The 14,865-nt window shown below is 39.8% G+C and overlaps 1 long non-coding RNA gene across 2 annotated transcripts; it reads left to right on the forward strand.

Moving 5' to 3' along the window:
- The first annotated feature begins 8,081 nt into the window (after positions 1–8,081).
- On the forward strand, positions 8,082–14,865 carry LOC134429553 (uncharacterized). Of its 2 annotated transcripts, XR_010030606.1 has the most exons (5): positions 8,082–8,378; positions 8,503–8,622; positions 11,214–11,307; positions 13,920–14,441; positions 14,637–14,865. It is a non-coding gene; the product is annotated as an uncharacterized LOC134429553 (long non-coding RNA). The 2 variants fall into 2 exon arrangements; XR_010030605.1 differs by having other exon boundaries at positions 13,920–14,865.

Genomic DNA, 14,865 nt, shown 5'->3' on the forward strand with positions numbered 1-14,865 from the left:
AGCAGGCCTATTTTTTAATAATAAAAATATGTTTAAATAGGAAAAAATATTAGCTGCTATAAAGTAGCAAATGTTATCCTGCTAGAATTGTTTAAAAATGCATCAGTTTTATAGGTTATTTTGGCTCATGTAAATTAAAATTTATCAGGCTGGCTGAGGCAGGTGATGCCAATGCCCTATGTCTTCCTGACCAAGAGACTAAAGATCTGCTAGTTAGACAGTGACTTTGGAGTGGGCATTTCAAGCTTGAATTCTGATCAAGCTGAAGGCGTTATACAGAGAGATTATTTATTGCCTTGGCCAGGAAAATAAGAAGGCATTGTGGAGGCTGACAGACTAGCCATGAAAAGAATTCCCTTGACTGCAGGGAGATTTGAAGCCCACCTTCTCAGCAGGGAGTGGATAACCAGGTTGGAAACCAAGCCACACCTTCATTTGAAGGAAGAAGATCTGCCCTGTGAGAGTCCTGGAGGCTTGTGGAAGCAGGTAGGTGCAGGGACAACCTGTGTGCCATTTCTGTGACTGTGGCTCATCTCTTCTGCCTGCTCCCTCTGCCACCCAAACTCATGCTCATCACCTTCTTTCTCCTTCAGCCGCCAGGAGCATCCTGGGCAGTGGGTGATGCAGCAGCCAGGGGCTTGTCCAGCTCCTTGTGAAACAGGGAGAAGAGGCATGAAAAGTGAAGAGAATGTGTGGGTCATGGAAAAATCCGCCAGGAGCTCTATATGTTCCTTAGGTGGCCAAACCAGCACTGGTAACACTAACACAGCTCAGTCACACTTGTCCTTGTGAAGCTTTCATCACTTTTTACACCGCTCATGTAACAGCAGGTAAGTAAATAACCAAAAGGAACAAATTCAAGTCCAGCAGTCAAGAACATCCCATGTCTCCTCTGAGCAGCATTATCAGTTGGGCCTTTGCCCTGGGGGCCATATTTCTTTGGGAAAAGCCAAGAAGATTATGTCTGGACAAAATATTGCTTTTCTTTGCTGACATTTCTCTTCAAGGAAAAGGTGTTTAGAAGAAAAGTTAAGCTCAGAATATTAAGCCTGCCTCAAATGGATGTGTCATTTTTATTGGAATTCTAATTAAACATAGACTCATAAAAAAGAATACCATCTCAATTTAAATATGGCTAGCTCTCATGTCTGTATGATTCCAAAACTTATGATGACAGATTAATGACTAGACTGAAAGTCTGTCATAACCTGGTAGGATAAAGCTAATCCAAATCGACTATATGCCATGATTTAATGACACAAAGTTATTGAAAAGTACAAGAATAATTAAGTGGAAATATAATGGAGGAAGCATTTTTCTGAGCTCTGGCACTGTGGACAGAGCCTGCCACCTGACATGGTTGGTTAGAATAGCAGGCCTGGAGTAGTAATACACTTTTATGTTACTTTTTAAAGAAGCTGTGGCTCAAGTAGTCCATCAGTAAAAAATTGTTTTGAAAAAAATTATGACAGCCTTGGCAGTTATAAAACAGAGGCTCTTTGTTTAACTGGGTGACACTAATTACAGGTAAGAGCTCTATAAACACAATCCCTTGTTCTCTGGAAGCTGGACAACATATTATAAAACTCTCTTATAACAAAAATGTCATCTATAAAGAAACAGAAAATAACTGCATTTTAATTGAACACTGATAAGAAAAAAAGGGGAACTTAAGCTTAATTTTGAGGCTTTGTTGTTTTCTTTCAACAATGCTTTTGAAAAGGCCTTTGCAATACCTCCATCTGGGTCTTTCAGTGGTGACACTTATACGCAGGCTGAGCTGAGCAATGATCCAAGCTAGTCAGCTCCATAAACTCATTATTTTGGTCCAAATCTCAGTGTCTGCATAAGACTGGCCGCAGGTGCTTTGTCTAATGATGACCAATATCAGAGACAGAAGAGTCCTATCAGTGTTACGTTCTGTCTGAGCCAATGAATGATAGTCAGAGGCTGAATTCAGCTCACATTTGGTTTTAAGAGAGAGATGGGATCCTTGCACAAGTCCTGTACTCCTCCATACAGACATAACAGCTTCATTAATGCTACCTGGATTTGCCTGCCTTGTGTTTTCCGCTCACTACACAGAGGAGATATATGCTAAGAGATGTCACTTTCTAAGGTTGTAGTGAAAGTAGCCAAGTGTAGGTGTCTATTGATATAGAGAGATCAGATTGTTAGTAAGAGATTAATTAATGGCAAGTATTACATAAACTGCAGGTGAAATTCATCTCCACTATCCTGTGTGTCTGAAACCTGCATGAAGCTCACCTTCATGAGCTTGTTATTTATCCAGAGTTCTCTGTAGTTGGTGGAGGGAGTAGTGCTATTCCAGAGGATGAATTACTGCAGAGTATGCCTGAAGCGTGGTAGGTATGACATGCTTTGTCAATGCTTTACACACTCTTTATGACATCTGGCCTTAATATATTTCAGACTTCAGAGTAAACAATATTTTAAGTATTGCCATACTGAGTATTAATGCAGAAAAAACTAAAACGTAGAGATGTTTTTGTTCGCAATTAGAAATATGCATTCTGTACAGGTGAAGTATGTTTGGGATGGGTGAGAGAAATGCATGCAGCAGAACTCAGGGTGGTGTGTGTGGCTACTTTGACAGGTGCTGAGGCATCACAGTGCTCAGAGCAGGCTGGACTGTGCCTGGGAGGCCAATGTTCCCTCAATGCAGAGTGAGGGAACAGGTGCCATGTCCCTGTTCATCCTTGAAAGCCTGAATTCAAGCCATTTCTCACTATTTCTGCAGAAGGGCTATCTCCAAGTTGCTTTGAAACACCCTCCTCCCTCAGATCCACCTCTCATTTCACTGCAGTTTGGAAATCCATCTGCAGATCTCTGTGGTGGTGGAAATGAAGAAGAAAGCAGTGAGTTCTTTGGATGTGATGAATTTCAGAGGTGTGAGGAAAGGTGGCTGTGGGCTCTGTTTATAGGAATTTTGCAGTCTGCCTCAGGGCCCAGTTTATCAAGAGTGGTTCCCATATGCCCTTTTTTTCCAAATCCCATCCTATAGACCAGACTATATTTTAACAATCTGGGAAAAGCTGTTTTTAAGTGTTCTTTCGTAAAGAGTGCAAGCTCCAGCGATGTGGATGTTCCCACAAGTTGTATTAGCCACATCAGTCACAAATTCAGTAACAGCACAACTGCGTGGCTGGCACGACCGTAAGATCCTGCTTTCCTTCAGCTCCTCCTGCCTGCCTCCCCACGGACGCCGCTCGGGCAGTTGTCCCTGAGCACTGGCCGGGGAGCCGGAGCGGAGCGCGGCCCTGACGGGAGCGGGAGCTGGGCCGCGACGGGAGCGGGGCCGTGACGGGAGCGGGGCCCTGACGGGAGCGGGGCCCTGACGGGAGCGGGGCCGTGACGGGAGCGGGGCCCTGACGGGAGCGGGGCCCTGACGGGAGCGGGGCCGTGCCCGGAGCGCGGAGCGGCTGCGGCAGCAGAGGGAGCTCTGCGATGGGGAATGGCCCAGGCAGAGCCCGGCTCAGCTCCGCTCTCCTCCCGGCCTCGGGGAAGCCGAGCCCTGCGCGGATCCCACCCGTGCCGAGCAGCCGTGGGCAGCAGTGGGATACTTTATTCACCGAGGAGCGATATTGCCAGCCGTCCTAGCCATCCCCAAATGTGACTTCAGCTCTTTCTCGGAGCTCGACTCTGCGGAAAGGCTGCCCAGAGATGGCTTTTGTGTGGAAATACTGGCTGTGGGACACCAGAGCCAGAGCAGATGGGCCATGGGCACGGAAAACCAGCGGGGAGTGCAAGGCAGCTGATCCACCCCGCGCCTCCCGGGCGTGAGAGGCGAGCTGAAAGGCCGAGGGGCAGGAATCACTATTGCAGGAATACAGGTGGAACCCCGAGTGCTTTCCTGGGGTCAGAAAATATTGTTGGAGATGAGGTATTAAATAAATTGGTAAAAAACACCAAGTGTATTCCGAGTGGGTTTTCATGCCTTTGTGATTGCTGTGCTTGAATTACCAGGTATACCTCTCATTTCAGCAGACGCTTTACTAAGTTTTCAAATAATTTAGTTTCTTTTAAACTACTTGCTGCAGAGCAATAACAAAAATTTAGGACAATTTCTTTTCTAAATAGAACCAAACCAGGTAGCTTGCTCTTTAAAAAGTTGAAAAACTGAAATACTGGGAGCTAAGCGGCTTGCAAAAAGTGGGCTAGTTAGAGCTTTGTAACATGGACATAAACATGAAGTTTTATGTGCCTTTCTTATATTACCAAGTAGTATATTTTAAAACTCTAGTTTGCCCTGGAGTTGTGAAAAACATTAAATATGTTGCCAATTGGAAATGTGACTGTTCACTTTAAGTGTCACCTGTAAATTAAAAATTAAATAGAAAATCAAACTGAAAAGAGAAATTCATTAAATTGAAATAAGCCCAAGTGTATAAGTGCAATATCTCACTCAAATGAAAAAGCATGGGGAGGGCAAGAGCTTGTTTGCTGGAGACTTTTTGTCCTCCCTATATAGCTTTTTGTCCGACATTTCTAAATGGCATAAATGCTTACAAGTTCTGGGTATTTTCAATTACTATTGTTAGACAGAAAACCAGCTTCAGTTTCTTCAAACCTTATTTCATTGAATGTGTCTGAGTCATAGGAAAAGTCATTCCATCATGTCTAGAAACTGTTTTTACTCAGAGCACTTGTCAGGAAAGAAAATAAACAAGTATTAGTTCCTGCCACCATTCATTTCAGAACAGTTACAACCAATATAATTAGGTCTCAGATTTTTTTTTTTTAAAAAAAGGTCTGAATGAAAAGATATAAGATTATATATGTCAGTTGCTGAACATTTGGCATGAACAGCTTTTCCAACACTTGCTCTGGTTATTATAAGGTTTGAGTTGTAAATGACTGCATTCAGCAGCAAACCTGTCAGGTTGGAGAGCTTTTCATTAAATGTTTGATCTAGAAATTTTTAATCAGTGCACAAATAAAACAAATTATTAAAGCTCTACATCAGCTGCAGTATGTGTAATTGGGATGAACGGGGTGATGTAACTGGTGGGGAACAGCACAAGCATTCTTGACAGAAGGCCTGGAGCTACACAACTTGTTACCACTGGAGATGAAACAGAGCCTGAGTCTTAACCTGTATCTTGAAAATGGTAAGATACAACTACTAAAGACATTCCCAAATAACCTGGTGATAAATCATGTACCTTGTAGAGCTTTGTTGGAGAAGCTGGGGAGGGATCACCTTCTACAATACCTTGTGTTTGTGTGGGGATGGAGTGTTTACTGAAAGCACATGAGATTTTATTTATAAAAGGAAAAATAAGCATTTTATATTCTTAAGCTTTTTACTGCTTCTCTCTGTCTTAAGTGAAGAATCTTTAGGAAGTTATCTAATGCAACTATTTCATGATTTTAGTTCAATTATCAGGGCTAGTAGTTGTAGCTGGGCTGAAATCAATAGACCTACTATGTCTTTGGTAGCTGAGATGTTGGTACAAGTTATACCAACATTTTAGCTTAAAAACAGGAGGTTTTTTATCTTGTTTGGTTAATGAAATTTCTGAAAATACCAGCAATGTGGTGTTGCAAGTAGACTAACAATGAAAAAGGCAGCTAATTTAGATTAAAAGCCAATGCCACATAACAATCAGATACAATTTTTAGGGTGCTTTTGTTTAACATTTATATCTAGACTAAGATAAAAAATTTCTAGTTTTTAAGTTTTGCTTCTTGTCTTTTTAGAGTTTAAGTTAGGAAATAATACAAAAGCAGGGACTAATGTTTTTCTCAGAAGTCTGCAATAAAGATCATGTTTCAGAGCTGAGAAATCTGCCTTCTGTCTCTCCATCTGAGAGTGTTGCTGCAGGTTTGTGTGCTTGAAGTCAGCAGCTGAGGTGAGTCAGTGAGTATTCCTGTAGTCAGACTCAGGGGTGAAGTCTTACCCCCATCCAAATCACCAGAATTTTTACTGCTCTTTTCAGGGGAGCCAGAACTTTGCTTTAAAACATTAAATTTGGCAGCAGCAAAGGATTACAGCAATCTTGTGCATCGCAGGGGTTACTGCTGGCTTTGTGCTGGGATGCCCATGCAAACCTTTGAGTGTTTTCATCTTTAATCCCAGATATAGCAGAGGTAGAAAAACTTGAGCTCTGTTTCTGATCCAGAGCCTCAGAAGTCTGAAACAACAGGAAGAGAAATATGTCTTGAAATTGCAGGATCTGTCATGGTTAAACACAGCCCTTGTGACAAAAACTCAGTGCAGAAACCAGATCTGGCTCTTGGTCTCTAGACACACACATTGGCTAATGCTCACCACATGGAAAGGCACCAGAGGTAAATGAAAGCAATTTTTGGTCAAAAATCTTCCAACTCCCATATTTTAATTCTCTACAGCTGCCAGTCTTTGTTGGTGTCTCCCTGCCGGATGAGGCACCTGGAAGTGTTGGAGCACCAGCCACAAGGGCAGGAATGGTGCTGTTTTTAGGTATCTTTAGGAAAATATGTCTTCAGTGCTCTGTAGGATAAGGGGATTAAAAGGTTTTATTAATTGGTTTGATGGAAACTGGTTTGGCTGTGACTCCCTAGGCCACAGGCAGCTCCATGTATAGCTGCAGGGCAGCCTCAGCTGGCTCTGCAGCTGACAGAGGTGTTGTGTTTCCCTCTCATTGTGTCCTTCTGGACCACTGCAGGGACAGAAAACATGACTAATAAAATTGCCATCATCTTTAATCTTTACTCCCACTGTACCTTTAAAATAAAATGTTTCCTTCATTCCTTTTTCCTTGTTTTTTTTTTTTTTTTTTAATTTATGTCTTGCCTTTTGAACAGCAATTTATATCCTGTGTGCCTTATCTCAGGTAAGATAAAAATAGTGGCTTCACTCCATCAGTGTAATCAGTTGTGTTAATAGCTCTGATTGTATGCTTGGCTCAGAGTTTGCATTACCCCATACAGGCTGTGTCTGTGCAGGTACATTCTATAGATACCTTTAAAAACTACCACATTGAAAAAAAATCTGAATGATGAGACAATACTTTTTAAGAGATATTTTAGAACAAAAAGAAATTCAATGGTTTCCTTCAGATTACAAGTCTTTAAAACTTATCACTTGAAATTGAACAACTTAGTGTATTTTGTCTCATTTCTCTATAACTTGCTAAACGTGCTCTGACAGAGTATAGGCCAGTGATTATAGACACTGAAAAAAAGTTCCCAGTTACAGCATGAAAATAATCATGTAAACAAGAATATTATTAGATGCTGGAATTTGCTGCCTTTGAAGAAGGTTGACTTTGGTATGGACAAGCACCTAGTAATATCCCTGCTGGCTCTCATCAGTTTATTTCTCCTCTTATTCCCTGAAGACCTCCCCCCATACTATACCTCATACTTTGCCTGGATATTTTCTGCTCCACTTGCAAGATGAATGCTTCCAAAAAGAAATTAAACTCCTTAGAAAGTGCTTAGCTCCCTGTTTCAAAGTTACTCTTTCTTTTCTAGAAACACTCAACAGCAGCAGAGTTCTAGACAAACTTTCTCTTTGTTATTTCATTCCTGAGGCATGGAGACAACCTTGGCATTTTTGTGTGCATGTATTTTAGTCGCTCACAGCACTTCACCATCTCTGATCATCATACCTGCTGTTTCCTGTATGTCCTCCCCCATGGAGAAAAGCTGGGATGTGAACACCAAGTCAGCAATTCAGAGTAAAACTTGTATGAGAATCACCACATCTAGGATTTCAGCAAAAGTCTTTTTTTCCCCTTGCACTTCCAGCAGGCTTTTTGCCATCTCTTAGGGCTTTCCCCAAACAAATTGATGTCTCAATCAGTTGTGATTGCCTTTTATTCTACTCTCCTGCATAAAAATAAGCTGTTACATTTCTTGTTTTTTTCCTAGGTATTTTTGTTAAGGAGAACCAGCTCTATTGCTGTCTGGCCATTTAATTTCCACTCTAGCCCTGTGATCTTTACAGCACTGTTTATTTCATGCTACCTTGTGCTCAGCGTCATCGGATCTTCTGGCAAGGGTTGTGTCGTTTTTCTTTCCTGACATTCGCTATTTATCTTCGCTACTGAAACAATACTTGAAACCCTTTAGAGGTACAGCTTCAGAAAAACAAGTTCTCCCTTCTTCCACGATGCAGCTTTATTTCCTAGAGGCAATTCTAGTAAGCCTTGCTATAGCTGAATGATTTTTAGTGGTGCTGTTTGCTTAAAGGACCTGGGTAATCCATCCTGGATATAGAAGTGCATTCATCTTTTCTAGCAGCAGGCACTATGAAAAGCTGTTTTATTTCCCAGTCTGATTTCTCTTCAAGCTCAGATATGTGCTCTCCAGCTATATAAGTAGTGACAATGGGTACTCTCTGCCTGGTTTGTATGGTGGTTATTAAGGTAAAATTGAAGTTAAGTAGGATTTTTTTGAGCTAGAAGGGTGATATTTATTTCTATGCTTCTCTATTACTGGTTTATATAGACCCCCCCCACTCATCCACACTTCCTTGTAATTTATTGACAGGGCCTTGTGAGACTTCTATGCTGAAAAATATTCCAGGGATTCACTTTTATTCTTATGCTTACAACTGAGATATGTAACTTTCAGCCGAAGGAGTTAATTTACTGTCTCGTTCAGCATCAGGTAAGTCTGAATTTCAATTTCTTGTTTATTTACATAACATGTTAATTTGGTGGCTAGTACTGCTATTAGCTAAAGTTAAGCTATGTCTGGATAAGGGTCTTATTTATGCTTTTGTGTCATATGCAAGAAAAACCCCTCCTTGAAAATGTAATGTACCTTGTATTTTAAAAGACTTTTTAAATTTGTTTGCCTTGAATATTACATTGCAAATGTAACTGTCAGACACAGTGTATTGCTTGATCTGAGGGGAGGGGAAGGAGAAGGGGAAATCAGGTTCAAAATGTGTACCATGTCTTTTGTCCTACTTCTCAATTTACTGCTGCTTTCATATGTCATTTCTTCTTTTTCACACTACTATGCTGAGGATGGAGACAAACTTAATGCATTGTAAAATAAAATAAATTACCTGCAAATATTTATCTGTTTTTTAAATTTTTTGCAGTATCATCTAAGATTAATGACTGTCTCAATTTCAAAAGTGAAGATATTTGAATGCTTCTCCCTTTTAAACAAGGAAAAAAACATGCAAAAGACATTTTGCATAATTAAAAAGTGAATAATTCAGAAAGAGATTAAATTAAAATCAATGTATTTTTTAATACCAAGTATCGAACATGCTTCAAAAATCCTATCTGAAACTTGCTTACATAAAATACAAGTCATTTCCCTAGGAGTAACCAGCAGAGGCATTACTCCCTGAGTCTTAAGACTCCAAAATATTTGGAAACTACTTGAAGTATTTTTCTGTAATTTTTTTCCAATGTAGTCATACATTGGACCCTCTTACATTTTAATAATTGATTACAGACATGGGATGAAATGTTGGCCCCACTGAATCCATGGGAGTTTTCCTATTGACTTCAGTGAAGCCAGGATTTTACCCATGGAGTTACATCAGTAAAACACAACAAACCTGATTCTGTACTTCAGCTAAAATAAAATCCAGGGCATATTCTGTGTTACAAAAATGAAAGCAAAGCTTACCCTTTCTAAAAAAGGTTTTGTGCATCTACGTGATTTTGCCTAAATGAATGTTTTTGCACCTGTTGGGTTAAGAGCAATAAAAAGTAAACCTGCTGTTGTTGTTTTGGAATGTGTATCTAATTTTATAATACATACCACAGTAGTTTGTCCTAAATGAAAAAATTGCAAGTTTAATTCTTTTTTGTACACAAGTAATATAATCTCTAAGTCACATGTGAAAGTACCATGTAATTTATATAGTCATGATGTCAGCTCTATATTATGTAAGTTCTTAATGGCAGATGAGGTTTAGTAGAGCAGACTGAATTTTGTTTTACTTAATGTGACTTTTGGTAATTTTCCTCTTGAAAAAAAGGGTCACCATGGCTTTTTATTTCTTTCTGATAGGGCTGTCACTAACATGTGTCTAAACAAAATCATGCTGAAAAAAATTACTGACTTTCCTGACTGATGTTTGTGTGAAATGCTGGCAGTGTTGCATGGCAGCAAACACTTCACTTCTCTTGCTGCAATACCACAATTACAAATTTTGCAATTACATGGGAACTGCTGGGATTATCCCTCATCATCTCCTTCTCAGTTTTTCAGCTAGAAAAGAAGGAAAAAATTTGATTTGCTCTGCAAAGCCTATCTAAGCAGACTATATAGAGAACAGTAAGAGTGGTTATGAATCCACAAACTGTGGGAATCTCCATTACAGCCCCTCTTCAGCCCTCATCTGCAGGCTGGAAAATCAGCCCCTGACAGTCCACACTGCTGCCACAGAGTACCTGCACATTCTCATGCAAAATATTTTCTCTCATTTTGTTTCTAGCAGCAAAACCCAGGAAGTGAGTAGTGTGAAGGTATGAATAAGACATCTTTATAGCACTTTTAAAGGAGGAGGAACACCTTTGTATCTCTGACATTCATGACATCCCCAAGAAGAGAACCAGTAGAAGACAGTCTGTTAAAAAAGCCCCCACACTTAAAAAATGTCTGTAAGATCTTTTTGTCACACGACTCCATGACTTCAATCTGTAAATACAGCTGTAGTATTATTTGATTCCATTATCAGAGATTTGACCAAATGAGACAGATAAGAATTTGTATTTTTTCCTTCTTTTTTAAGTACGGTTTCTAAATTGGGCTCTCAGAAACATAAAAAAATGTTACATCTTTCAACTCCTTTTTTTTTTTAAACCTCATTCTGTTCTAAGACAAAAACAACAACAACCCACCAACTAAAAAAAAACAAGAATCCAATAAACTAAAACCAACTAAAATCCAGTCAGAGGCCAAAAATCTACCTAAACCTCCATATGTGTCTAACTGGAGCTATAGTACCTAAAAATTGTTTATCAAATCAGCCTTCCATATAATGCACTAAACAACTAAATTATTACTAGGATTATTCCAACAAGCACAGCATTAAAAATAGTAAAATAAATAAAAAAGAAGTCACACAGAATCTCTGTGGAATAAAAATAATTTTGAATGTTTTTGTTACCTCATCCCAAAAGACCACAAAATAATGGTGTCTGAGTACAAAGGAGATAAACTGTTCTTTGAATTGTTGTGAGTGTAGAGGGAAATACAAAGTCTCTCTTTTTGGTCTCCTGGAACAGAACACATGGCACATGGCTACAGTGAAGAGAATATTCAGGTTTCTGGGATCTGACCTGCTTGGAAAACCATTGTGTACCTGCTTGTCCTCAAGAGGTGAGGAGTTAAATGGCATTGTGTATCAGAGCTCAGAGAACATGTATGCCTTGAACAGGCATCAAGAACAAATGTACACTGAGATCAGGAGGAGAGGAGGTTGGTCAAACCGTGCTTCCTGACATGCTGGCATCACTCATGAATGGAGTAGGAGAAATTATGAAAAAAGAGGAAACAATTCTCTCTCTTGCAGTTCTGGGCCTCATGTACATCCTCATTATTGTCACCAGGTTGAGGAGGCCAGCACACACCTTCCTGCATGAATGAGCTTCCCTTTGGGTCTTTTCTGTGGGAGGGACTGTGCTTCTCCATTATTCTGCTCATTCTTTTTATGTGGCACAAGCATGACCTACAGGTACCCCTAACTTTACCAAGAGAAAGGACAGACATGGAATAAAACTGATTTTGGGTAACTTAAGAAGAGTGAAAAGCCATCATTTAAAGCTCAGTTAGATGCACCCAACCAACACATCTTAAACAATGGTTAAAAGCCTGTGGGCCTAGAGCAAGCCTCCTTCCACCAGCTAGCTCTGTGGCTTCTCAGTTAACACATAGTAGTTAACACACATTGATTTTCTCATACACATGCTCAGCAGTTCAGTTCAGACAGGGGAGTTTGGAGTTAAGTGATTTGATGCAGCCTTCCAGGAAGTGGAAAACAAATGGCCAATTCCTGGGCTGTGGCTTCTGCAGCATAGATGAGGTGAAACATGGAGAGCTCCTGCTTGGCTCATCCAAGTCACTTTGCCTTTGCAGATAAACTCTAGCAAAGAGAACATGAATTCCCTCTTAGATCCATTTTCAGTACTCACATAAGCTTGTATAAACCAGGAGGTACTGCTAGGCATCTTTATTTCCAGAGGGCATAGTACTGTGGCAATTAGTACTGTTATGGGACAAAATGTGCTCTCACGTAAATCCCTACTGCCAATGTATGTAGCAACTTCCCCTTGCAAAACATTTTCCTGCTTTGCCTCTACTCCTACTGAGACCTGACTCCCTATTTTTGTCACCTGCTTAAAACACAAATGTCATTAAGAAAATGTGAGATAGACCATCAGATGAATGGGTGAGGAGATGTAGGTAGAGCACAGAAATGCAGATGTGACTTGCTTGGCATCCCACAGGACTGTTTCACATCCCTGCGATGTATCACACTTCCTTTCCTCTCCAGCCCACTTGAGAAATGATACAGTTGAACAGGAACAGTGCATACCATTTACATTTCAGCTGATAGAACATTTTTTTTGTTAAATATTTGATACTACATAACTTCTGGTTAACTCTACTTATTCGCCAGTTTCTGTCTCAGCTTTAAAACTAATCTGGTACTTCCTAGTAACCTCCTGAAACCATAGAGAATACTTGGTTCCCTTAGCTGATATCCTGTTCAGTCTGTTACTAAAATAAGGAGAGGTGAGGTCTGAACAAAGATGTAATAATTAATAAATTGAGCATTTCATAAAAGCACCAGAATTACATTTGTTCAGGATAACACTAGGATTATTATATATTAAATAGCATAATTTGTACCTCCTTTTAAAAGCATTTTACTATCACCATGGATTAAAGTACGTGTTAAGATCTAGAAATCAATTTTTCCCCTTACCATTTTATTTCTTAGGCTTCACTTCTGTGTAACTAGTGCTGAATTTCTTTTTTTGTGGATAGTTTCACATAATAAATGGGGAGATCTGAAGTTTTAGTAGCATATAAGGAGGTGAATAAATTACTGTTCGATTAGACTAAAAGATATTGCTGCAAAGTACTTGTAACAAGATAATTGCAAGTGCCAGAGCTGAGAGTAGCGCTCAACACTGGCAGCAGTTTAGTTAAACATGTGGTTAATGATGTTATAGGAAGAATGGGTATGTAAAATATTCAACTCTACCAGCAGTAAATATTCATTTTATGTGACAGCAATAGTGACTTGCTGAGACTGATATTTGACACACAAAACTCCTGTAATTATTTTAATATCTTTGCTTCCCAAAGATTTTAATGATATGACAAAGATTTTAGGTGTTTGCTGAAACAGCACTACTGTCATTTACTATCAGTCAAACAAAATGTCATTCCAGCTCATACCACTTCAAATGTCTGAGTAGTTTTAATATCTATTAAACTACTGTTGTAAAGAGTGTGTTCTTTTCAGGTTTTATACTTACAGACTAAAACTGACAAAGACCTATATGTTAAACATTTGTTAGAACATACAATACAGAAAAGTATGTAAGTTGGGATTTAGCCATAAGTGAGTACAAAAACAGAAAAGCAGCGTATGACTTTGTACCTTTAAATTAGTTTATGAAAAAACAGGTAGTGCCTCGTGGAGTTGATTGCTCAGTACTTTTCATTACAAGTTTCTTCAATCTCTTAAAAACATTGCCAAGCTTTGAACCATTCAGGATGGAGTTTTCCTGCCCTAGGCAGGAATATTTTGGAAAGCTACTTCCACAATTCAATCACTCCTGAACAATATTCCATAAAAAGGAAGTTTCCTTGCCTAACATTAACCTGTATTTCACAAGTTGGTGTTTTCTTTTTGGTGGTGTTTTGTTTCGGTTTGTTTGTTTGTTTGTTTTTTTAAACATATACTTCTTTTGGAACAGGAACCCGAAGTTCTGCAGAACGATCATTTTGCTGTTGCAGGAGGTGCCTTTGATTAGCTTCTAAGATTTGTTCAAATTTGTCCCTCGTATAGAGCATGTTCTCAAGTTACGGCTTGTCAGCTGAGCTGCGGTAACTGACTCTACATTCCTCATTTGCCGAGTGGAATATGCTAATTCAAACCACCTTTAGAGGAGTTCATATTAAAGAGTTGCTCTTCACAGTGACAGCACACAAGCAGACATCAGCTCAACTTGAAAGCAGCAACTTTGCAGGCAGAGGAGCGTCTCTTTTACTATCAGCATCCCACAATTTAAATCAAGAAAGAACTTGGCAATTACATTTTCTCAATGTCCCTTCTCTGCTCAGTGTTCTCAGGCTGAAGGCATTGACACATTTTCTTCTCTGTGAACTGCTCAACCACCAGGGATTAAAGTGAGCATAGAACAACACAAAGCTGAATCGATGCTCCTTTTCACATCCCCATTGAGAGATCAGAGGAGTTACCATAGAACAGAGAGAAGGTTGGTAACAGGCAAAAGAAAAATGAAAATAGAGAAATAAAGAGCTGGAGGATGGAGGAGAGCAACAGAATCTGAGGGTGGCAAGTGAAACAGAAGTTGGGCATGGCGAAAAGCAATAATATGTGACACATATTGCAGCAGATTTGAACCTCAGAGGAACCGTTGACATTATTCTGTACTCATTCTCCCCCCCAGGACTCCAACTCATTTCAAGAGTCTTTCCTCAGGCCCTGAGACTCATATCAGGAACCAAAAACCTCTCTGGCTCCGCTGTCAGCAAAAACCAAGGTAACCACCTGTCAAAGCATTTGTCACCACCCTCTGTGGGGCAGACACACACAAACTGCTGCCACAAGCTGCCTGTCTCTTTAAGGGGTAGAGATCTGTCAAAGTATGTATGTGGCAGGTAAAGCTATTGATCTGA

This window comes from Melospiza melodia, chromosome 1 (assembly GCF_035770615.1).
Source record: "Melospiza melodia melodia isolate bMelMel2 chromosome 1, bMelMel2.pri, whole genome shotgun sequence".
Taxonomy (NCBI): Eukaryota; Metazoa; Chordata; class Aves; order Passeriformes; family Passerellidae; genus Melospiza; species Melospiza melodia.